Source organism: Aulostomus chinensis, chromosome 6 (genome assembly GCF_037954235.1).
Source record: "Aulostomus chinensis isolate RoL2024-O1b breed Wild chromosome 6, RoL_Achi_v1.0, whole genome shotgun sequence".
Taxonomy (NCBI): domain Eukaryota; kingdom Metazoa; phylum Chordata; class Actinopteri; order Syngnathiformes; family Aulostomidae; genus Aulostomus; species Aulostomus chinensis.
In genome coordinates, this window is record NC_141325.1 from 14,227,694 (window position 1) to 14,251,901 (window position 24,208).

The 24,208-nt window shown below is 39.6% G+C and overlaps 1 long non-coding RNA gene across 1 annotated transcript; it reads left to right on the forward strand.

Moving 5' to 3' along the window:
* Positions 1-124: 124 nt before the first annotated feature.
* On the forward strand, positions 125-22,303 carry LOC147260218 (uncharacterized). Its single transcript, XR_015116273.1, has 6 exons — positions 125-615; positions 697-867; positions 15,916-16,049; positions 19,940-20,079; positions 21,783-21,847; positions 22,166-22,303. It is a non-coding gene; the product is annotated as an uncharacterized LOC147260218 (long non-coding RNA).
* Positions 22,304-24,208: the final 1,905 nt, after the last annotated feature.

Here is a 24,208-nt window from a genome sequence, read left to right on the forward strand (position 1 = left end):
TGTTTGCGTATTGGGCAGCCAGATGTCAATCTGTTGCCATCAGCCTATCAAATGTCAAGGTGACACCAGCCGCGTAACTTAAGGGGTTCCAGAGGGGCGGGACTAAAATTCCTAACAGGTCAGGCAGCTGGAGCAATATGTGAATAGTTCATACATGTTACACACTGGGCATCCAAGTTCTTGATAAGTTTATGTAATATTCACATTTATCAGCTGAATGTTTTTGTGAATGTGTACCCTGCGTAAGAGGGAATTTACACAGTGTTAAATTACGGTGACCATATTTTTATTTTTCATTCCGAAAACATGGACACTCGGCTTGGCAGTGAGATAAGCAAATGATTCTCGAAGTGTACTCAAAGATGAATTATAATTTCAATACATTTAAAGTATACCTCCTCTGTATAGATACAAAATTATTATATTACAAAACAAAAAGGACGTGAAAGCGGGACATGTCCTTGGAAAACGACGTTCGGTCAACGTAGTTAAGTTAGCATGGTAGCTGCACGCTAACTAGCCTTTCGCCTTTGGCTAAACTGGAGGAGAGCCCAGTGTCGGTGTGGGGAGCACAATTTTTTTTTAAATTTTTTTTTTTACCAAGATTCTGAGTAGGTATGTACTCTGGATTCTGTTGATATGGACGTTTCAGTTGAAAGACAGGATATTCATTACTGTGTGTGAACTTTCGGACAGTACGCTGGGGGAGACTTTGCACATGCCACAGTAGATATGTCCTGGGTTCGCAGCTGCAGAGAAACCAGGATTCTGGCCCTGAAACATGCTTCAGGAGGTGTTCATCGTATACCTTTCCTCTGGATTGACGGGTTGAGCGGACTATTATCTTTCGGATGTGTCTGAGGAAGGGTGAGTATTGATGATATTTCCATAAACATTACAAATTAGCTCCAACGGCACTCCAGTGTATACAGTACCACATCTGCGTAAACAAAAACTAAGGGGAGTTATATATATTTTTTCTGCACTTAGTTTCTTGAACAAGTTCGTGCATTGGTGCACATGTTCAGACAGGGTTCTTTTTCGACAAGTTTAAATGTGACACAAATGTAAAAGTCAGGGCTGTATTTTGGAGAAAGCGTTGGCATGGGTGTTCACAGCACACAATTCCAGTATAATTAGGCTGGATAACGACCTCCAGATACAATACGTATCACAATAACATCCTCCAAATAACACCTACTTAATTTACTGAAAAATTAAAAATACAGCTGAAAATACAAGTTGCTGTATACATGTACATTAGGTGATATTGACAAATTCAGTCAAAATTATTTATATCAGAATGTCCTGAAATACATTGAAAAAGTGCTATGTGCATTATGTCTCCCTGAACACATGCCATGTAGCTTGTAGCTGTACTGCCACACCTACTGGAGCCCAGATGCAGAAGTAGTATTGTATAATTAGATTTTATTTACAATCTGTCTAAAACATGAATTATTATTTTTTTAATCAATACTGTATCAGGGGGAAAAAGTATCGTGATATATTGCTATATCAATATTTTTCCTACCCCTTACTTGTCTTGGCCTCTCAGTGCTTCAGTAAGAACCATTCAGCTGGATTCATCTCCCATGAAAAAGAATGTGAGTGATATTGTGTATATGCCAAAATACTTTAATAGAAATTAGTCTTTGTTGGAGGGTAACACCATTGATAAACAATACAGTGGGGAACTGTGTGGCATCAGGGTATTGGCTGGACTCATCACTGATATTTCTCTGCTCCACTTCCTGTGTGTGGGAGGGATAGTGCATTGTTGTCCTCTAGACTCTGAGGAAGACGCTTCTGTGGTGAAACATCAGTCTGTAGTTGCATAAACACAGAATGTTTTAGATTGCAGAAGATGGGTGTGTTGCAAGTTTATTTTAATTCCCCCACAGTTAATTTTGACCTTACATGTTTTTCCAAAAAATGAGCTTTATGTCCTCATTACTCACAGAAGAACGTCCACACTGACTCTGTATCTGCTGTGCCCCAATCACTTGGGTTCTCCACACAGCTTCAATCTCCAGCATTCACCCAGCCTTGTGAATGAGCCCGGACTCTGCTGATTTGTTCGCTGATTGATTTATTTGTTTCCATCATTTACGTGTAGAGTATATGTGTATATTGTGCCCTTTTCAGGTCTGCTTTGTGATTGGGAGCCTTGTCATGGAGTTTTATTTTGAAAGTTGACTGGATATACTTTACCAGTCGTTTGGAGATTCATTATCTGACTCAATCTGGTCTGTGCAGATTGATGTGCAGTCGTTCAGAATTAGACTCGCCACTATTCTGGATGAAGCAGCAGACTGTAGGGGGGTGATACTGACGAGCCACTCACTGCTTCGGCGGGCATGCTGGAAACCAGACGATTCTGGTCCCTGGTTGTGCAATTGAATCCCTACTTTTATAGTTTTTTAAGAGAAGTACAATTTCGCTCATCCTCATCTGTCATCTCTGAGGTGCTGTCCATCTTCAGCTGTGGGTGTCATCAGCATAGAAACGATCAAATAAAAGCAACATTGGTATTGTGATGCCCCTATCACATCAATATGTGACATGTAAAAGTTGGCAATAACCGCTGTGCTAGGTGTTTTGACAGACAGTTACTTGAGCAAAAAAAAGACCTTAACAGTTATAAAACCAACTGTAATCTTCAGAAGTGTGAGTACTCAAACCTGCCGCAGCCAAACGTCCAAACTTAATATTTGAGAAAACTAGTCTTTGTCCAATTCGACAATGTTAACAGTCTCACTGATGTAGTGTTCTGCTATTGCAATTATTGGTACCTTCAGTCACTCGGACGTTAGAACATGTTTTGTTGGCATGTTGTCAGTTTGGAGAAGATGGAGACAGGAGGTTGAAGAGAGAAGGCGGAGGGCTGGTGAAAAGACAGAAATGAGCAGCGTGGGGTGAATGTAGGAATGTTGACAAATTAGAAGCTGAAGTGTTTACCAGATTCACAAATAATATCCATCTGATGATGGAAGGAAGTTGAAAAGTGCTGCGTGCCCCCCCCCCCCCCCCCCCCCCCCGTGAGCCTCTCTGTTGAATCAAATCAGACTTTCATAACGGTTTGATGTTTACGCTGCCCTTACAGGGGTGGACGTTTAATTGCAGCCGATCTCAGATGTAAATTGGAACTGTAGAGTATCGACTACAATAATAAAGGTTGTTTGTTCTCTGTTATCTAATTATGTAAACAGACATTTTGGACTTCCTTTAAGTCAAATTAATGAAGAAACCAAGAGAAAAGTGAAGCAAGCAGAAGGTGACCATAGTGTTTTATTCTGTCAGAGAACAGTTTCTATTTTTAGGACAACAATCATTCCAAGAACTGCACTTTGCAAAGTGAAAAAAAAACCTAACAACTTAAAAATCAATATTTCAAAAATTGTAAAAAAAAAAAAAAAAAATACAGTCGCAAAGGCAGCTGCAACAGATGTATACAAGAAAAGAAAAAAAATGTAGATTATTTTCCAGTATGTTTGATATTGCAGCAGATTACAGGTCCTGGACCTTTTTTTTTCTTCTTTTTTTAACTTGTTTCAAAACAAAACCTGCAGTAGGTTTAAATCTTAAGTGTGCTTTTCAGCAGGTAAATCAAGCAGGAGCTGACAAGACACCTTAAGATTGCTGCCTCCTTATATCGTCACAATGCTGTCACTTATGCATTAATGCTAAGTTTTTCCTAGCAAACAGGATCATCTCTGCCTTGTCACCTGCTGATCTGTTACTCCTGTCATCCATCACAACTCGCCAAGCTAAACAAGTGTGGATAGTGAGCACTTGTTTAGCTTGGAGAGAAGAATCTCGGGGGCATGTGACGGATGGGATATTTGGGAGGAAAAAAAAAGATTAGCCATGGAATTAATACATGCCCTTAAGTGCAGAATGATTGGATGAGTCATCAAAGACTTATTTTACGGAATAGAAAAAGACGACAGTGATTTTGGAATAAAAAAAAAACAGTGAAAAAAATGAATTATTCTGTTAGTTATTCTCATGCTGATAAACAAATTGTTAAACTCCAAATCTTAACATCAGTAATCTTTCATTCCTTTTGTCTTGTTAACTGAACACTGATTTCTTTAAATCTCAGATTCAGAAAACTTTATTTATTCCTGTGGGGGGCAATTAACCATAGTATATAGCAATTAACCACCACCATAGTGCACATTATTTACATGCTAACAGTATCCAGATTTGGTTTGAGAATTGAAACCTTCTTGAAGTAACAATATTTAATTTGAAATTTTGAATTCACTTAAATAGTTTCAAAGAAGTGTCTTTTTCTGTCTTGACCCATTTGAACAACCAACTCTTGACAACAAGTATCAAGGACTTCAAGGTTTTGATTCTTTAAACATCTCATCAGACTCCTACAGCAACAAAATAGAAACCAGGTTTCCAATAAATGATGATGACTACAAGCTCCAGTCCCCCGTGACCCTTAACAGAATAAGCGGTAGAAAATGGATGGATGGATGGATTAGTCAACACAAGATATTCTGCATGATTTCCAGTACTAATGAACTCACTAAACCATATTGTCATTTATCCTCCTCTATCAGAAATTTGAAACCTTCCCACCTTCCAGCTTTGAGCCATGTGTCAACGCTCCTTCCTGTTCTCTCCTATCTTCATGTCTTCAATTATTCTCAGGTGATGATGTGTTCACTGAAGCCCCTGCCCCCTCCCTTTCAACCCTCACAGGAGACTTATTAAATCTAAATTGGCTCCCAAAGAGACTGCCTTCTGAAAGGCTGATCGCATCATCAATAAAGAGATGGTTTTCTTCTGTGCAGATTTTTTGCTTGACAGGAATGTAGTCGAGGCATGTTTAATCTTGGAAGTGAATATGAAGCATCACCCACCCAGTCTGATGTTTAAATCTCAGGAATGCAGAGAAGCTTCTGTTTTAGTCTGGTGAAAGGAAACAGGGCTACCATCCGAAGTTTGAATACATTTATTCTGCAGGTTTTTTTTTAACTGTAATACATTTGGAAACAGATGATCCTGGTAAAGGAAGTGATCGTTCTCGATGTGTGGGTTCTTGGCACGTTGAGGTGACAAAACATGAGCGAATCACACTAGACCTAAAATGTCAACGCATTAATATTTCATTACTGTATGGGCATCAAGCACTGCAGTGCTGATGGCTTGTTGAAGGAATAAATGAATTTCTTTGTGTTTTTTATAGTCATTAAATACATTTGAACACAGTTAGATGGCTATATGGAAACTCTATGGAGTCTTATGCTATGTAGTGAACCTGAATTGACCTAGCGCACATAGCAGGAGTAGTAGGTGAACAAATTGATATCTTACATGTGCATTGTGATCTGCACGTGCTCTTTGTTGTTGCATTTTCCCAAATCTTCCCTCCTTTTTTTTTTTTTTTTTTTTTAAATGCGCCTTTGAATTATGTTGTCATGTTGCTATGTGGGGTAGTTAGTCTGGTATTCGCAATATTCAATGCCAATATCCAAAACACAAATGAATGTATATTTACTCTTACTGAGTTTCTAAAAATCTCTATAAAATTGTGATACATTTGAATGGAAACCAAGCTATAGTCTCAGCATAAAATACAACTGCACCCCCACTACACTTTTCGACTGGGTTTTTTTTTTCTAAACGCGTATCTATGAACTGTTTAGTGTTTCACTTGCAAATGAGATGAAAGAAAGCAATAAAAGGAGAGCATAGAGAAAGGAGCGCCGAGGTGATGAAGAAATCATAAATAACCGGAGAGTCTGGAGATAGTATTTAAGGTAGATGTAAACTAGGAAATGGTTGATTTGTATATCTGATAACCACCCTTCTGTGAAATATTATTGAGGCCCCATAAGCCCATGAAATATTATCTGAGCCTCCTGAAATAGTTGATTACAATGCAGATATCTCCTTATCAAGTTGTTTTTGTCAGTAAATGACTCCATGAATTTTTATTCTTGTGAAACTAAAGCAAAAAGTTTTTGTCTTCGTAATATCTTTACATTTTCTATCCAAACTATGTTATAAGTTATTATCTATAATAGACATATAGTGGTACAATGCTGAAACGTATTCTTATGTTCTTCAGAATATTGAGATGCTCCCCCATATTTCTTGTGATTCATTCAGTAAATGATGAAGAAAAGTAAGCTTTTGAGCTGAATTAAAAAAAACAAAACAAAAAACCGTTAATCAGGATCATGTTTTAGTAAATGAAACAAAACAGAACTGGGTATGAAAGTTCATTAACAAACACTTAAACTCTCTGAGTTAATCGTAGAAAAGGCTTGTGTGACAAAACTGTTCAAGAACCAACAAGACTTCATTCAATTCCTATGATCAAACTCCTGAATGCAAGCGAATACAACTGTTGAGTTCTTCCCGATGCTTCACTGAAGAGGTCAGATTCCACATGATTTTAAATGTTTTTTTACTTGTCACTGCATCCACGTCCCTGCTGTGTTGGGCCATTATGATGGATCACCACATGAAGCGTTCGCGAGACAAATCGATAACTTTACTGTACGGTACATGACAGCAGCAGGTGGTGGGGGATGAGAAACAGTTGGTGGCCACCAGTATGTTATGCTCACAACTGTTTATGTATGTATGTTTTTTTTTAACAGTTTTAAGGCCAAAATTGCTCTATACATCCTGTAAAAGCATTTCTCCTGACTCTGAATGTTAGGGCAGGTCATTGTTATCTAACACCTCGACTTTGCCCTTCTAACAGGTCTCCCAGGATCCGCTGTGAAATCCTTTATAGATGGTCCAGATTATGGTGACGCGTCTGCTTTTCCATCAAACTGAAAGGGCACATGTCAGTCTGCTGCTCATTGGCTACCCGTAGCTTGTTGAGTCACTGATGCTCGTCTGCTTGTATGACTTCTGGGTCTGCACCCATCAACTCAATCATAAAGCCTCATGCTCCACCTCGGACACTGTGTTCCTCCCGAGAATTACACATGTATCAATCTCAGTCCAGACTGTTCTCATTTGTGGCTTCCTGAGGTAGGATGAGCTACCAAATGCCTTCACGGCAGAGACATCCCTTTTCAGTTTTCAAGAATCTATTCGTCTTCTTTCCTGAGAGCTCCTAACACCTTCATATGGCTAACTCACAATGACTATGCACTGATCTGTTTCTTTCTCATTTTAACCAGGTGTCTCACTACTCAAAATATTTCTGAGAGTTGATTTTTGTTTGTAAAAGTACCATGATCAGATATCATATTGGTGTCACCAAAAGATACCTTTTTTTTCAAGTGGAACTGTGCTTAAAGTTCAACCAGTAACATTTCACACAAAATTATGGACTAGGGCGTCGTGTTACTGTGTAAACAATTTTGAATAGTTTGACTCAGAACTGATCATATTTAGGGTAGTTGATTTTTCTCTACAGCTGAACAGCCAGGATGTAAATCTTATTTTATTAACTTGACAGTTAAAGTTAAAGAGATTGCTTTTAGGTGGTTATTTGAATGTGGATGTAAACTAAAAATATGTGGTACTTTGAAAGGAGAATATTAAAAATAAGGCTTCCCACATCCCTGCTACTTGTTGATCATTTGAGATGATTGACTAGATACTAGGGCTGCACAATTGTGGAACAAATTTGAATCACGACTTGTTTTGCTTTGATTTGAGATCACGATTCCCAGGCACAATTGTTTTCACACAACTTTTATTGCACTGATGAACAAAACAAAAAAAAACAAAACAAATGTTCATTCAAGTAAAGAGAATCAAACAGTGGGATTTACTTACGACGTAGAGCATGTCGCCCTTTAAGTGGCCCTGAACACAGCACTGCAGAATTGGCACAACGTTTGAAAAGTAGTTGCAGGTGGGCATCAAGTACCATTTGTCATCCGAAATCCCTCATGTTGTACAGTGTTTATCTGGGTCATATCTTTGTGATAAGTGAAAGCTGCTGGGATCTCCTTGTGTCTGCTGGAGTTTGGTGGTTGCATTCTACAAGTTTCTGGTGACTGATGTCTGTGTTGTTTGGTGACAGGCATTGCCGGGTTCCTTGGCTTGTACGGCTCCATCATACAGTACTTTCTGGGGACGTTTAAGGTGATTGTACAGATTTGTAGTGTTGCCTTGCGGTGCTGCAATGAGGGCAAACCACACTTCGCAATGTGCCTCAGAGTGTTTGTGGTTGTCTGTCTTAAATCCAAAGAACTTCCACACCACCAATTGCAGACCTTTTTTGGGTACAAGTTTGGTATGACTCTCACCACTACTACTCTCCATCCATATAACTGTTCTTATTGTAGACTTCCCTCCATTCACACTCTTTCCAAACACTCAGTTGCAAGCGGGCTTCCTCCTCCCTTGAATCACAAGATGTAAAGACGATTTACCATAGATTGAGGGAGGAGGAAAAAATCGGTGAGGAAAATAGGAGCATTTGTTTGTGATGCAGCTCGTGAAATAAAATGCTTAAGGATTGTTGTATCTAGAAATTAGATCATGTGGAGGAGTGCAGCCCTACTAGATTACCCCGATTATACACAAAGGAGAGCAATACCAAGTCAAAATGAAAATTATCATTTAAAAAATTTGTTTTAGTGTAGATTGTTTGATTTTAACCTGATATGAATCCGCTGCATCTGTTTTTTTACACAAAATAATCTCAGCATTAACCATATTTAGGTAATTTTAGGTATATTTTGGTCAAATTTTAAGCATTTATTTCCTCAAATAGTTTTAAGCCTAGTAGGACCTGTCATAAAAATTTTAAGCAGTTAAGCAACGATGTTTTTTGGCAGCTGATACCATTTTACTGTCACCTGACAAGTGATGATGGGGAGAGAAGTATCCAATTTAAATGTAGAATAAATACAAATACTGTACTAAGAATATCTGAAAGTCTTGCTGCTCCTATCAGGCCATCTCTTTCTGTACGTTTATTTCTGCATAGAGAGAAGACATTCTGAACTATGAAAATAAATTGAAATAAAAGACAATAGTGTTCAGTTGATCAGTATTAAGCAATTAAATCAATGATATTCAATACACAATGTAAAAAACACATCCTGAACGGATTTAATGAAGATTTTCATTTCCTTTTGTTAAAGAGTTTACACCTAAATAACAAATTACTGACTGTTTTTTGACGGAATATTCATTTTGTCTAAAAGGAAGGAGCGAGAGACAGAAAATGTTAAATAATAGCATGAGCGAGGAACAGAAAGAAATTGAACCGAATAATTAGTTGTTAGGTGCAGCAGGGTGGCACAGTTGAGAAGGCAAACCAAAGATGTAGAGAAGGTAAAAGGGGAGGGAGGGGGAGAGAGAGTGAGAGAGAGAAAGAGAGAGAGAATTAATCATATTTGAAGTCACAAATATAAACCAGACAGGCTGAATGCCGTGCACATTTTGATTTTTCTCCAATTCAACCCGTCAATCTTGTTTTTTTTCTTCTTCTTTTCTGGGACAGTTCAGCTGTAGGTGGCTTCTTGCTTTACAGAGACAACCATTTCTCACTACCTCGCATGATCACAGCTTGGTGTGTGGGTTTGTGTGTGTGTGTGTGTGTGTGTGTATGTGTGTGTGTGTGTGTGTGTGTTAATAATGAGTCTCCTGAAACATCATTGAGTTTCTAAGTGCGTCGGTTTAACTTCCTGAAAAAAAAACAAAAAACCTGGCTCTTGCATGTGACAGCAGAGTCTCTGAACAAGAGTGTAAAATGAGAGACGGTTGAAATATGTTGGAAAAGGCAGACATGCTATTTTATTTTTTGTCAGATTCTTGGATTAGTAGAGTGGGATGCTTTTGGCAGCGCAACTATTGCTAGAACAGCACCTTCTTTCTCTTCAAATTCACTTGTTTGTGTGTGAATGCAATGTCTATTATGTGGGTTGATGAAAACATTCTTAGGGGCTTGGAAGTTTTCTGAAATGACTCTGCTTAAACAAAGTCACTTTCAAGATGAGAAGACAAGGGAGAATGTAGTCTTTTTTGAGATGTAGCACACACAGTACTTCAGGTGTATTACACTTTTTCAATCTTAGCAAAGGCACATAGTGTGAGTAAACATAATCTCCATCAAAAGTAGAAATTACAAGTCGACAAAACAATCTAGACCACACTGTTCATGCAATGTTAGAATATGTTTATTTCACATGGTGGTATTAGTTAAAATTAGGGCCCGACCGATTAATTTGCCGGCTGATTTAATCAGCCAATTACAGCCATTTGACCATACTTGTTAATCGGCCCAAAGCTGGCCAGTGCCAATTTCAACATGTAATTTTCAATAATAAAATGCCGTTAATATGATGGTTTTTTTTTTTTTTTTTTTTGGAGAACGTATGTTCTTGTGTATCCAGTAGAAGGGCGTCAGAGGCGTTCTGACTCTTCATGCCCCGCTCCACAGCAACCCCACAGAATGAGAGTGATGTCGTGTACGTTACTGAAAAGCCAACAGCGCATACTAGAGTAAAACTGAGCAGTTTGCCTCAATGGTAAATGACTAGCTTGTGACATGCTATGTTAGCGAGCCAAAGAAAGTTAGGATAACCAAGCTTAAATATTAGCTACCTTGCTTAACTATTTTACTGAGTCAGTCACGGCACCATGAATGATGTAACGGTTATGTTACAGTACCTCAAAATAATATTGTGCTCACTCAGGCAGCTGGATGCTACCAGACTAGATAAGACCAGAGCAAATTAGGATAATATTTTGGCGCTGTGCAAAAACCATTGTGGGCTGCATTTATTTTCAGAAGCACACAGACTGTGTTTTTTAACTTATGGCATTGAGGGGGGAAAAAGCATTTCTGGTCAAAGTTGTCACTTCATGGAGGAAAGAAAATGTGAACGCACGTTGAGAGGACAGCTGAGAGGCGCATTTCAAATAATGTTTTACCAGAGACTTTTATCCCTCTTCGTAGTACCTGCAGATACACACTTACTGACCTCTTAATTAGACACTGTGCAGTGTAATGAACACCAATAACAGCCCTATCATGAATTCTACTTCCAATAAATGTATTACTTTGTAAATGTTGACACTGTCAGAGAGACTTCTTTATGTTTACTGAGAGGATAATGGGTGTTGCCCTTGAACTTAAATCTTTGTAAAAAAGTCTTTGGAACTACATTTAAGCCATTAAAAGCAGGTATTTAAACTTTTTTCATTTTTCATATAAAAAAGACAAATCTCCCTATATTGCTTATTGGAATTTTTTTATTCCCTAATATTTAAATTGGCATCAGTCCCAAAAAATCCATACCGGTTGGGCCCTAGTTAATATGGACGAGGGCAGCCAGATCTTTGTCAGGGTTACTGTGAATACAACTTGATACCATATCATGAAATGTGTAAGACTGAGGGGGGCACGGGATCTTTCTGTGTGGAGTCTGCATGTTCTCACTGTACCTGTGTGGGTTCTCTCTGCATGTTCTCCCTGTTCCTGCGTGGGTTCTCTCTGGTACTCCAGCTTCCTCCCACAGTCCAAAGACATCAAGAGGGGACGAGGCTGATTGATACTCTAAATTGACCGTAGGTGTGACTGTGAGTGTGAATGCTTGTCTGTCTCTATGTGTTGGTCCTGTGATGGACTGGTGACCTGTCCAGGGTGAACCCTGCCTCTCACCCGTAGCCGCTGGGATAGGCTCCAGCCCCCCCTCGACCCTGAACAGGAAAAAGCGGAAGAAACTGGATAGATGGATGGATGGTGTAAGACTGATAACGTGAGGGGGGGGGGGTCTTTTTCTATGTGCAATAGTATCCGTTAATAAGGATGTGACGCGTACTTAGTAAAGCGGAGGAAAAAGAGAAAAAGGAAGGAGAAAAAGGAATGAAAGAAGAATACAGTTTCAAAAAGGAGGTTATACTTTTCTACTGGCATCAATTGCTTCTGTCTGTTAGCATGAAGAATTTTATGTAATGAAACTTGGTTAAGGATTGAACCCAGTGCCGGGGAATGACATGATTTTAAAGTATTGTACTCTTGATAGAGACTTCTAACCTGGGTTGATATGAATGAAAGTGATTCCATCTAGTCTGGCATTTGAGTAATGTGTCAAAGGTTTTTCCACACTGATATTATACTCAGTCTGCTGTAATATTGAGATGTATTTTTAGATAATATTCTTATAATTTTGCAGTTATTTTTACTATGTAAAATTGCCACAGGCAATGCAGATAAAACACATACAGACTGAACGATCTGAATAATCATTTAAAATACCAACTGTATAATATTAATGCTGCAAGAATGTATATTGATAAACTGTGTGAGATCAGAAATTATCATTTTTTGTCCTTTCATACTTTTGGAGAATAATTTAAACTTCTTGTACAGTTTCAGCCTCCCCACACTTTTTGATATTACAAAACCTTTTTACACAACAGTACATTTGGCATATTATGTGGCCAACTGTGTCTCCACAGCTGTTTTAAGAGTATCTTGGGATTTTAGCACAAGCACACAGTTCCTCATCCCCTAAAGTTTTGACAAAGTATGATCAATAGTCTCTGAGATTTCGAACATGATTGACAGGCAGATCCATCCAAGCGAGACACACTGAGCGAGACGGATGGATGGTTGGAGGAACAAGAATGGATGAATGGCATGGGAGGAGACAAAGGGGTTGAAGACTGTTTTGAAAGTATTCATACTGGAAGAAGTTGAAGTACAGCAAAGTATTCCCAGGAGAGATTTTGTGAACTTTGAAAAAGTTGTTCACAGTCATTTATGGTATCTGTAAATTCTAATCACGCAAATTCAAACCAGCAAAGAAGAAAATGACTTTTTCAGGTCCAACTGCAACAAATCAGTCCTGCAGACAGGAGAGACCTCCTTGAGGAACGCACCCCTTTAACATCGTGTGCTGATCAGGAGTCAATAGAAGTGTATTTAACCAAGTGCATGGGGAACATCATGAAGATTTTTCCCACGCTTTCAGTCTATTAGTTCACATCCGCATTGATCTGTGTCCTTGATTGTGTGATCTCATTCACAAAGAGAGAGAGTGAGAAAAAATATGAACAGAGAAACAATTTCAGAACCCGCACACATGAGCCTTGTCAAGGTATTGCTTTCCATCACTGTTTATCAGGATCACTGGCTTACACAGGGATAAAAGTATGTGTCCGTAACACACACACACTTAAACATTCACACACGAAAACACACTATCAGATAGCTGGATTACACAGGGATAAGGCTCGACTCTTGATATTGACCCATTGACTAAACAGAGACACACTTTAAATTTGCTCAGTGTGTACAAGCACAAACATACAGGACAATGTGTGTATTACACACACACACACTCGCTCTCTTTGTACATTCAGCATGGACACATGCAAATTCTATTCCTGTCTTATCCACACCATCCTTTGTTGATCCTTCCTGTTCTGAATCAGTCTGTCCTCGTCGTCGGGACCTAAAAAGTGTCTGACTATATTGAAAGGTAAAACTTGAATGCATGTAAACCAAAATGCATTCAAGAGTAGACAGACATGCCATAAAATCAAACCATATTTATATAGATCTATGTTCCGGGATATGCTCTTATCCATGAGTGGATAAGTTTGCCCCATGGCGTTTGATGATTAACAGGAAGTGCATATTTGCATGTAGTGGAAGAGGAATAGCACCAATGAGAAGCCAGATTTTTCACTAGCTTGCTTCTGCTAGAGGTTGCAGTCAAAATGCAGACAATAAAAACACAGACAATTCATCGGGTCATATGTGCTTCACTCTAGGCCTGGGTGATACATCGATTTTATCGATTAATTCGAGTTTTTTTTGTGGATGCTTAAAAAAAAAAATTAAGTTTTTTTACTCCTCTTGCTTTGACTCACCTTTGGTCCCCCATGAGCTTCCATAGCTTCCCCCCTCACCCCTCCCCCTTGTTTCCTGCGCACGCATAGCAGTAATATGGCTAACAAGAGCGAGAAGTTTGTGTCTAAGAAAGGAGTAGTATCGTCAGTGGTTTGGAACTGGTTTGGGTTTGCGGCAAAAGACGAACAATCGACTGCGCGCTGCAAAGTTTGTCTGAAGCCCATTGCAACAAAAGGCAGCAGCACAACAAACTAATTTCAGCATCTAAAACAGAGGCATCCTGCTGAGTGGGAGAAATGCTGCTCTTTGCGAAGGGAACAAGACTGCTGTAACCAACAAACTCCCACTAAAAACAACCTGCTGTCCTGAAATAATTTACCTACGGGAAAAAAATCTAAAAAAATCGTAAATCGAATTATTTGTGCAAAAATCAGAGATTTTATTTTTAGTCCTTCACACTGAATTAGATTATTTTCTGTAATATGGGGGGGGGGGGGGGGGGGTCCTGCCTTGGACCAGCTTGTTCACACTAGTCTCAAATGGGTATTCCCTTGCACCTGGTACAAAATTTGCTAATAGGAATTTAGTTCTCTCCATTTTGACCTCCTATTTGTACATTTAGGTTTTTTTTTTCATGCTTTTCTTCTTATACAGCTTTCGCGTAGAATGTCAGCCGGTGAGTCTCGTTTGTACGAATTTAAATAGGTCCTGCAAATTTCGCCTTTCAGGCGTATCTTTGTATCTTTTGACCTGAGATTATTTGCTATGACAGAAGTACACATCAGCTTTGCACACTCTGATATTTAATGTACCCTTAAGCATACCCCCCCACCCCCCCACACACACACTTCATGCTGCAGTAGCAACCAAAGCATTAAATGCAGCATGGAGGGTCTTGTAAATTAGGCGGAGAAATCATTATTGGATGTCTAAATACGGCAGTGATATTAATCTGCTTTATATAACACATTGTGGTCTCACTGTGGGAAGAGCCTCACCTCAGCACCACAAATGGGATTGAGGATCGATTGCATCTCCATCTACGATATTAAAGTGGGCGAAAGAACCAACACCTAGGAGTGTTTTTCCATCTTAATCAGGCTCTCCAGGGAAGCTGGATATTTTTACGGACCGCCAATTTCTCGGTAGATGCTAATAATTGAACTACCGACAGAAACCCGGGGGGCTCAGCAAATATTTGCTTCAGGACCGACCTGGTACCAGTCCAAAACCTGTGGTCAGATTGGGTATTGTAAAACTTTCACTATTTCTGATTTTTCACATGCAGATTAACGCTAATGATTACGAGCCAGCTGATGGTTTGCTACGAAAATGTCTCATTCCCATCCTGTTTAATAACAGCATGTTTTGTTTTGTTTTTTTCCAAAAAACAAAACAACACTCACATCACTTATACAGTATATGGAATTGGATAATTTATCATAAAAGCACCCAAGTAATCAATATTTGAGACCCCATCCTTGGTGAACTTTCATGATGTTGGCAAAGTTGATCTATTGTGTTAGTCCATGCAAAGTACACTCTGAAGATCTGTGCAGACATGTAAATCAGACTGAAATCATATTTTTCAAAGTCAAACTGCCGAGATTACCATCTTGCAACTTAAGCCTGGATGAGTTCCGATGCTCCTCTTTTAAAACTGGTTTAGATGTCTGGCTCATACAGTAAAGTTAATTAGACAGATTTAAAATAATGTCATTTAGAATTTCCATTATGTACAAACCAACATTTATTGATGTAAAACATTCCCAATGTCAATATGATCCCTCTTTGGTCTTACCTTGAAGCACAAATATGAATTGTTTGGATAACGAAATGGTTAGGGTTCAAATAGAGGCAGTCTAAGGTGACATATTTTCCATCCATCCATTTTCTACCACTTATCCTGTTAAGGGTCGCGGGGGGTGGAGCCTATCCCAGCAGCCTTCAGCGTGAGGCAGGGTTCATCCTGGACAGGTCACCAGTCCATCACAGGGCCAACACATACAGACAGACAACCATTCACACTCACAGTCACACCTACAGTCAATTTAGAGTATCAATCAGCCTCGTCCCCTCTTGATGTCTTTGGACTGTAGGAGGAAGCTGCAGTACCAGAGAGAACCCACACAGGAACAGGGAGAACATGCAGACTCCACACAGAGAGGCTCGAACCTAGAATCTTCTTGCTGTGAGGCAACAGTGCGAACCACTGCACCGCTGTGCTGCTTTGGTAAGTATTTTTTGTTACTAGGGGCACAATCAATGTTATTACACCAATAATCACACATTTAAGGCTCAGTCCTGACAATCAGGGTCGTGCAAAAGAAAAACCTAGAGTTGAAGTTAAAAGGTTTGATGTCAAAATTTATTTTAGGGATTAATGTATATTATAAAAAAGATCAAGGTATTTTTGAAGTGTCATTTTCTGAATCCAGATAAAACCTCTGGACCTGTACAGAGCAGCCTTGGGGGAACATGTAGGCATGTTACGTTGTTGTCTCCTTGTTATTTTATAGTTGTCTGTTTTTGACATGGCTCTAGCTGACTCACTTAGACCCCCCCCCCCCCCCCCACACACACACACACACTCCTTCATTGATGACCTGCTGAGAATTATTCCTTACCCTCCTCTCCAGGATTACACTGAAGGCCATCCTTCTCATTCAGACATCCAAAATCTGTGCAGAGGAACATCTTTAATTGGCCCAGAAATAGCCAACGAGACTTTGCTGGATCTAGAGGGCCAGGGAAAAGACACAGAGGGCCCTGAGTAGCAGCAAGGGAGGGCTTAAGGGGTATTCCTTCCACAGGATTTTAATGTTAAACACAGATGCTCTGATGGAAAGGTGTCTCACCTCCTACACTGTTAAAAATCATGTGTATGATCAGTAAACAGCATGTGAATTACATAAATATGTATAATCAGGCAACAATAATGTTTGCAGTTATGGCCAGAGGAAAATTGACGCACTGCACCAACTATAGTTGAAGGGGACACTGCTCATTTATGAATTCATATTTAATGTTGGAAATAAATAGATTTATTTACCTTAGGATTCTTCCATCGTCCATCCATCGTCATCTTCCGCTTATTCCTTACTAGTAAGGGTCGCGGGGGGGCTGGAGCCTATCCAAGCATCAACGGGCGAGAGGCGGGGTTCACCCTGGAGAGGTCGCCAGTCCATCGCAGGGCCAACATACAGAGACGAACAACCATTCACACTCACATTCATACCTATGGTCAGTTTAGAGTATCAATCAGCCTAGTACCTTAGGATTCTTTCATAGTATAAATCAGTTCATTTATTTCTATTATTTTCAATATTTTCTCATGATACATGACACAGACTTTTACAGAACTAAAATAGCCAGTTGGTAATCTCTCCACTCGTAAGAGGGTTTCCGTAATGGAATTGCAGTTCTTCAAGTTTTTTTTGTTTGACAGGTCTGTTCCAGAGTCATTAAGTCTGGACAGCTGTCCAATTTAATGGCAGATACGTCTTCCAGGTGGCAGATTAGTGTAATTTTACATGATACATCTGTCAATAAACAGTCATTTATTCAGTTCTATTAATGCAAACTTTCAAGACTTAAGATTTTAGTCCTTGTTGATGCTGATGAACACACATCACTTATGTCAAAATATGGCAATTTTTAAAGGTTGGTGGTGGTGGATGAAATGTCAGCCATGGATCCTACCAGCTATAGGATCTGATATAAGAGCATTTGAAAGATTATATTGTAAACATTCTGGACACTCTTTACTGTGATGATACTAATTTTTTTCCCAAGGCACCTTTGTGTTAACAACATTCATGAATCCTAATCGAACACCTTAACAACCAACTGTATTTTTTTCTTCCGCTGTCTCTAAGAGGTTTAGACTTAGTAAACAGAAACTGGTTGACTGGTTTAAATGGCTGCTTAATTAACAGGCTGACCAGATTATGGACTTGTCAGAACGGTGAATTACACATCAGCTGCATGATTAACCAGTCAGCGAACAAAATAATCATGTTAGCCTGCTTTAATGCATCCAATCCTTTCTCATCAGCTCAATAATCACCTAATGCAGCACACTTTGATATAAACACACACAAGTATACTTTTATAAACCTGTCGGTATTTCTTTGATAGGCACATCATCTAATTTGCATTTATAGCAACAAGTGTAATTTTGCTCCTTCTTGAGCTGTTTGTCATGAAAATGAATTGGATATTTGTGTGTATACTCAGACGCGGTGACAGAAGGATTCAGGGTGCTTTCACACCTGTCGTTTGTTTACGCTGGTCTGATTCAGTTCAGTGAAATTAAAGTAGCCTTTTCATTAGGTAATGCACCTATCTGCTGGTTTGCAACTAGCCATTAAAGGCAAAATATGAAGAATATTAGAATGTTCCCTGTGTTCAGATAAGTGCATATCTGTACTTGCCTATGAAAGTAGATTGCAGTGTTCACACCTGCCTGAACAAACCTCACCATGGGAGAATTGGACTCAGCTGAACTGTATATGGAATGAAGAGTTCTTAATGGGAGTCTTCTCTGAGGTGTTGAATTGACAGCCTACTGCTGTCAATCAAATCCAGTTCATGTACTTGATTGTTGAAGGGTTTAACACAGCAATGTACAGAATAGCATATCAATGTGCTTCATCATGCCACTGCATCTGGGCTCACATACACCTGAGAGGGGCATATGCATTACTGCAGCCTCTCCCAAAAGGCATTGTTTACTGGTCCTTCATTGTCTCAGGGCCATGACATGGAATGTAAGTAATGACAAATGTCAAAACAGAAAATTAAAATACAATATGCTATGATATGGTGATATGTAAATTAAAATTAATACTGCATTCACATGTAAAAGTCTTGTTTTACATATTCAATGTGTTTTTGAATGTGAATTTGAATGCGTTACAGACCCATCCAGTTTATATTCACAGTTCAACGTTGACGATTTTGGTCAAAGCAAATTACACAAATTCAATAGTTAAAATTTAGAATTGGATAAAAGATATATGAATGTTGAGTAATAGCATAAAATCATGTGTATGTGTATACTGTCTCAGCTAACCTATTGTGTTTTCCTGCACTAATTTCCTACCTAACTCTGAAACACAAATACCCTCTGTGTCCCAGAGGTACTTAAGTGGGAATGATCACACACACAAACGCAGGCATACACACACACACGCACACACGCACGCACGCGTGCGCATGCATGCCAAAATGTCTTTTCCCAGGTGTATGTTTTCTGTTGAGTAGGATTACACACACACACACTCTAAATATTCATAGCAAGCTGTTGCACTTCTGGCCAGGATCAAAGGGTGTGTGTGTGTGTGTGTGTGTGTGTGTGTGTGTGTGTGTGTGTGTGTGTGTGTGTGTGTAACAGAAATTAATAAACAGATTTATCCTTATTCCCCTAATTTCAGCCCTCAGTCCCCTTCTGTGTTTTGTTCTCTCTTGAACTGCTCAGTGTGTACAATCACAAACATACAGGACAATGCGTGTATTACACACACACACACACACACCTCACAAATGTATGTACTCACAATCTGAATGGAGAGTAAAGTCCCCTCCAGTGTGTTTTACCTCACAAAACACAGTTAAAGTGGAAAATGGAGCCTCTTACAGACACACACACACACACACACACACACACACACACACACACACACACACACACACACACACACTCTCTCATACAAAGCTTATCCAGTGTGTATACAGGCAGAGACAATTCAAACAGAGGAAGGAGATAGGCTGTTTGTTTGTTTATCTATATGATATATATCTGTGTGTGTGTGTGTGTGTTGGTGTGTCATGAAGCAGTCCAGTTGGCTTCAGGTGGCAGCTTGCCTGCCGCAGCTGTGGAGGTTTAACGGCTCTTACCGGAGGATTACCGGCTCAGTCTGTGCCAGGCTAGCGGTCTTGTCAGCGATGAGTGTGTTATGGCGGTAGGCAGATGACAGCGCAGTCTGTCTTAGTCCAGTAAACTCAGTAAAAAACCAAATACAAGTAAAACACAGACTGAGGTGTTCTCTGTTCAGTATTTGGCAGAAAAGTTTTATAATAGATGAGCTCTGAAGTTTCCTCTCATGTGTTTCTATACAGGAAGTCCAGTCTTTGTGGGAACCATCCAGGACCCCCAAACTAATTCCTAAGGCAGTAAAGAAGGAGGCACACAAGTCCAGTGGAAAATGGTCACAGCTCATTTGCTTTTCACTGCTTAATGGCTGTCCCAACAAATAAAGGTGAGGTGTCAAGGCCTTCCCGGTGCATCATGGCCCTTCTTTGAGAAACACCTCATCTGCATCCTTCTAATATTAGAATTCAATGAGTGGGTGCCAAATTAAAAGGATAATTGGGGTTCTGCCCATACCTCTAGAGTCTGAGACAGGGATGCAAAATGTTCCAGAATAGTTTCAGAAGGCAGGGAAGCCTAGACGAGATAACTCAGGACAAGAATTAACAGAAAGAATGACAAAATAACTGAGGTAAGTAAAAAACTTAGTGATGGGTGGCTGAGAGGTTCCTCCTCTACAACAAGGTGAGTGAAGGCAGCAGAGAACCCATGTCACTGAAGAAATATGACAACAAAGCAACACAAATAGACTCACAAGAAAGAAAACTGACAGTTTTGTCACCGAAGAGGTCAAAGTCGGGGTCGACGGAGCTTCCCATGCTCGTTTCCCCTGCAGCTATGCCTAGATGTGAATCAGTCTAAAATGGCATGTTCAAAGATGGCCGATAAAGAAAGTCAGTGAAAATCTGCAATTCAAAGAGTTGAATGAAAAATATGCGTTCATCCTCCCACACTCCTCTGCTGCCTTTATTCATAACCGTCTCCCAGTGCGTCTCAGGGATCACAGACACAACAACAGCTAAAAGTGCACTTGGAGAGTGCACCTCCACCAATAGTCCACTCCTCTGTCATATGCAAATCCACATAGAAAATATCATTGTATATCTAAAAGTACTGTATAAGAAATATACTTGGATTTTTTTACATAGAGATCTCTTTTACAATTGTTTTGATGTTTGACTGACCTTAAAAACATACCTTGGAATACTAATGAAAATGAGGTCATTTAATAAACTAATGGACTGGGATGAGTGTAATTCCAGGTTGCCCATTGTTTTGTATGTGCACTTGCTGTGTTTGGAAAGGTGTGGATTGGCGGTATGTATTATTAGTATATAATATCTATTTATTAGAACATTGCACTACTTCTAGTACTGTCAGAATTCAATAACCCAATAGTCTTTTTAAAAAAAAACAACAAAAAGAAGATTGTTTGAACCTATCTTGAAGCACCACCATGAACCTTTCTGTTTTTCCTCTCTTGCTCTGTGTCTGAGTAAACTGAACACACTGCTTCTTGGAGCTAAATCTAATTTGGAAAAAAAAGAGAATTGCACAAAATTTTGTCTTGAGCAGCAAATGCCCTCTTGTTGCTGCATTCTTGCACCGTTTTCCGGCCAGAATTTGAAAGTATTTACAATCACGGCTTTTCAGATGACCCAAGGTGCAGTTTGCTCTCCCTTTTTGTCTGCTTCAAACATGTTAAGTACTTTTGGTTGTGAACTCTCCATCACTCCTACAGTACATTCAGTCACCAAATTATCATCTGCATGTTTTATTTTTTCGTTGGTGAGTTGCTCGGTGGTTAGCATTAGCAAACATCTTTTAAAGTGCCTTAGTGCCAACTGCTTGGCAGGGGTAAAGTGAACCACAGCTCAGTATACATGAATAGTAGTCTTGTAATACCACACAAGGACTCTGGATTTTTTTCACCAAGCCTTTGAATATTAAAATTTCACATCTGGATGTATGATTGTAAGTACAATTCAAATTTATATTCAAACTTCTATTCTTTGACATCACTCGTTGGATCATTAGAGTGGGATCACTTTTAACTTTGCCTTAATTCGATTGTTGACGTGTTACCATCAGGTCCCTGATATTGTCAAATGTGGAGAGGACGGTCTCAACAACCCACCAATGCAACGCAAAACCAGGTAAATTGACATACGGTTTGTTGGGATGCCAGTTCAGAAAGCTAAACCTCTATTTGATCAGCAATGTGGGGCAGTTTCATATGAGAGGTGACTTCGAGAGTTTATATCACCTCCTCTATGAATGTCAACACTCGTCAACGTTAATGCAATGCAAAATCTACATTGATTACAATGATTGACTTGATGTGTGCTCACCCAATACAGTTTGTAAACAAGAACCCTGTGCATATTTCAGCACGTACTTTGTGATGTAAAACAATGCAGTCATAATTGTTGTAGTTTTTTCTTCTTAAGGAACTATGTGTGTTTGCATTTCAGAAATAGCAAAAATGGAAGTGATCCACCATCCACAGTACATGAGTCAGTTTCTACACTTACAGGCTCCCCTGCACCTCAAACACCCCATGGGAGTTGCTGAAGTCATCTACTGAATGTTGGAATCACTTTTGGAAGAACATTCGCAGGTTCAGAGAGAGGCAAGTTTGAACATCAAACACACTGATTTGATTTAATTGTTGGATTGCGAGGGTGGAATTAATCTTGAGGTGCCTGGATAAATACTGAATATGAAGTTGGTGCTGTCACTACTGATGATATAATCTGTCATAATCCATACTGAATTTTTGGCATGTGTGTGCAAGTCTATAGAGGTCAACAATATGCGGGGTGAGCAACAGTCCTGAGGTCACCATGATGGTCAAGATGACTAAGTGTAGTCTTGAGGCCCTGAAACAAATTTGTCCCTTGAGAGAGTGAAATAGGTCATGTGGTCATCATGTGTCATCATGGACAGGATTGTAGTGGACACTATTAATACACACAGTGGGGACCAAAAATTGAACCAAATATATACACTTAAATAGCTGACTTGCAAATTCATCATTGAACAAGTTTAAAATGTTTTAGTGTTTGTTGTACAGCTCTAAGCACTCCATCCATCCATCCATCCATCCATTTTCTACAGCTTATCTTGTTAAGGGTCATGGGGGGGCCAGAGCCTATCCCAGTAGCCTTTGGGTGAGAGGTGGGGTTCACCCTGGACAGGTTGCCAGTCCATCACAGGGCCAACACATAGAGACAGACAACCATTCACACTCACAGTCACACCTACAGTCAATTTAGAGTATCAATCAGCCTCGTCCCCTCTTGATGTCTTTGGACTGTGGGAGGAAGCTGGAGTACCGGAGAGAACCCACACAGGAACAGGGAGAACATGGAGACTCACACAGAGCCAGGGCTCGAACCTAGAACGTTCTTGCTGTGAGGCAGCAGTGCGAACCACTGCACCACTGCTGCCCTGCTCTAAGCACTCCACAATACAAAAAGACAGACACCCGTACCAGTTCCTACAAACTACAGAGGTTGTCAAGGTAATCATTTTGAATCCATTGAAAAAACAAACAAAAGAAGATTGAAATGGTTTGTCCAATCATTTGTGTTGTAAGTTTTGTAAAGATGACATTTGTCAGCAAAAGGTTTCATTCTTATACTGTATAGTGTTTTGTCTGCCACATGGCTTATTTCTGCAGTAATCTAAAATTCAATGTAAAACTTTGTTTTTGGTCCAGGCAGCCCTTGATGGCGATAACGTCCAGTTTTCAGAAGTATGTCATCCCTTTAGGACCGTAATCTCACAAAATAATGCAGAATTCACATTAAACCCCACGAACTGTGACATGTAAAGTCCCGTTAACCTCATCAGTCCTTCTTTCTTCCTCATTTTTGATCCTCATGTTTCATGACACTAAATCAATTCCAACTCTTTGACCTTTGTTCTCTCTCAGCTCTCCTCTTAGGTGCCACTATGGTAGCAGCCTTTTGTGGTGGTAGACACCAACACACAGAATTATCAGTATTATTTGGTAGTAGAACTTTTTGTAAATATTGTGGATCTCATTCAGTCCCACTAACCTCTAACTGATAATTGTCAACAACAGAAAAGCAATAATACACATCAACATTAATAAACATGTTTATTCCTTTATAAGTTTTTAAAAAACTTTCTCCAATCATCACTGTAAAAAAGGTTCCAGATGAGAAAACAAAAGACACTAAAAGAAACACAACATCTGGCGCTCGTCCTCTTGTTTTCTACGGTTGTCTGATGAGGCGTGACCAGACGCCACGTTAACGATAGACACCAACACCTCGTTAGGTCCTCGTTAAGCTCGTTAAGGCCCCTCTCATTATGTTTCCTTCTAATGAGGCTGCTTAGAGGTGACTGAGGCGTGGAAAGATGTGGGAATGTGTGGTGTGGCTCACATGCATGTGGGATAAAGATGGCGGGTGTCAGAAAGGAAGAGGGGGAAGACATTAGCAGAGGGAAATGGAGGAAGTGACAAGAAAAGAGTCCAGTTGGTA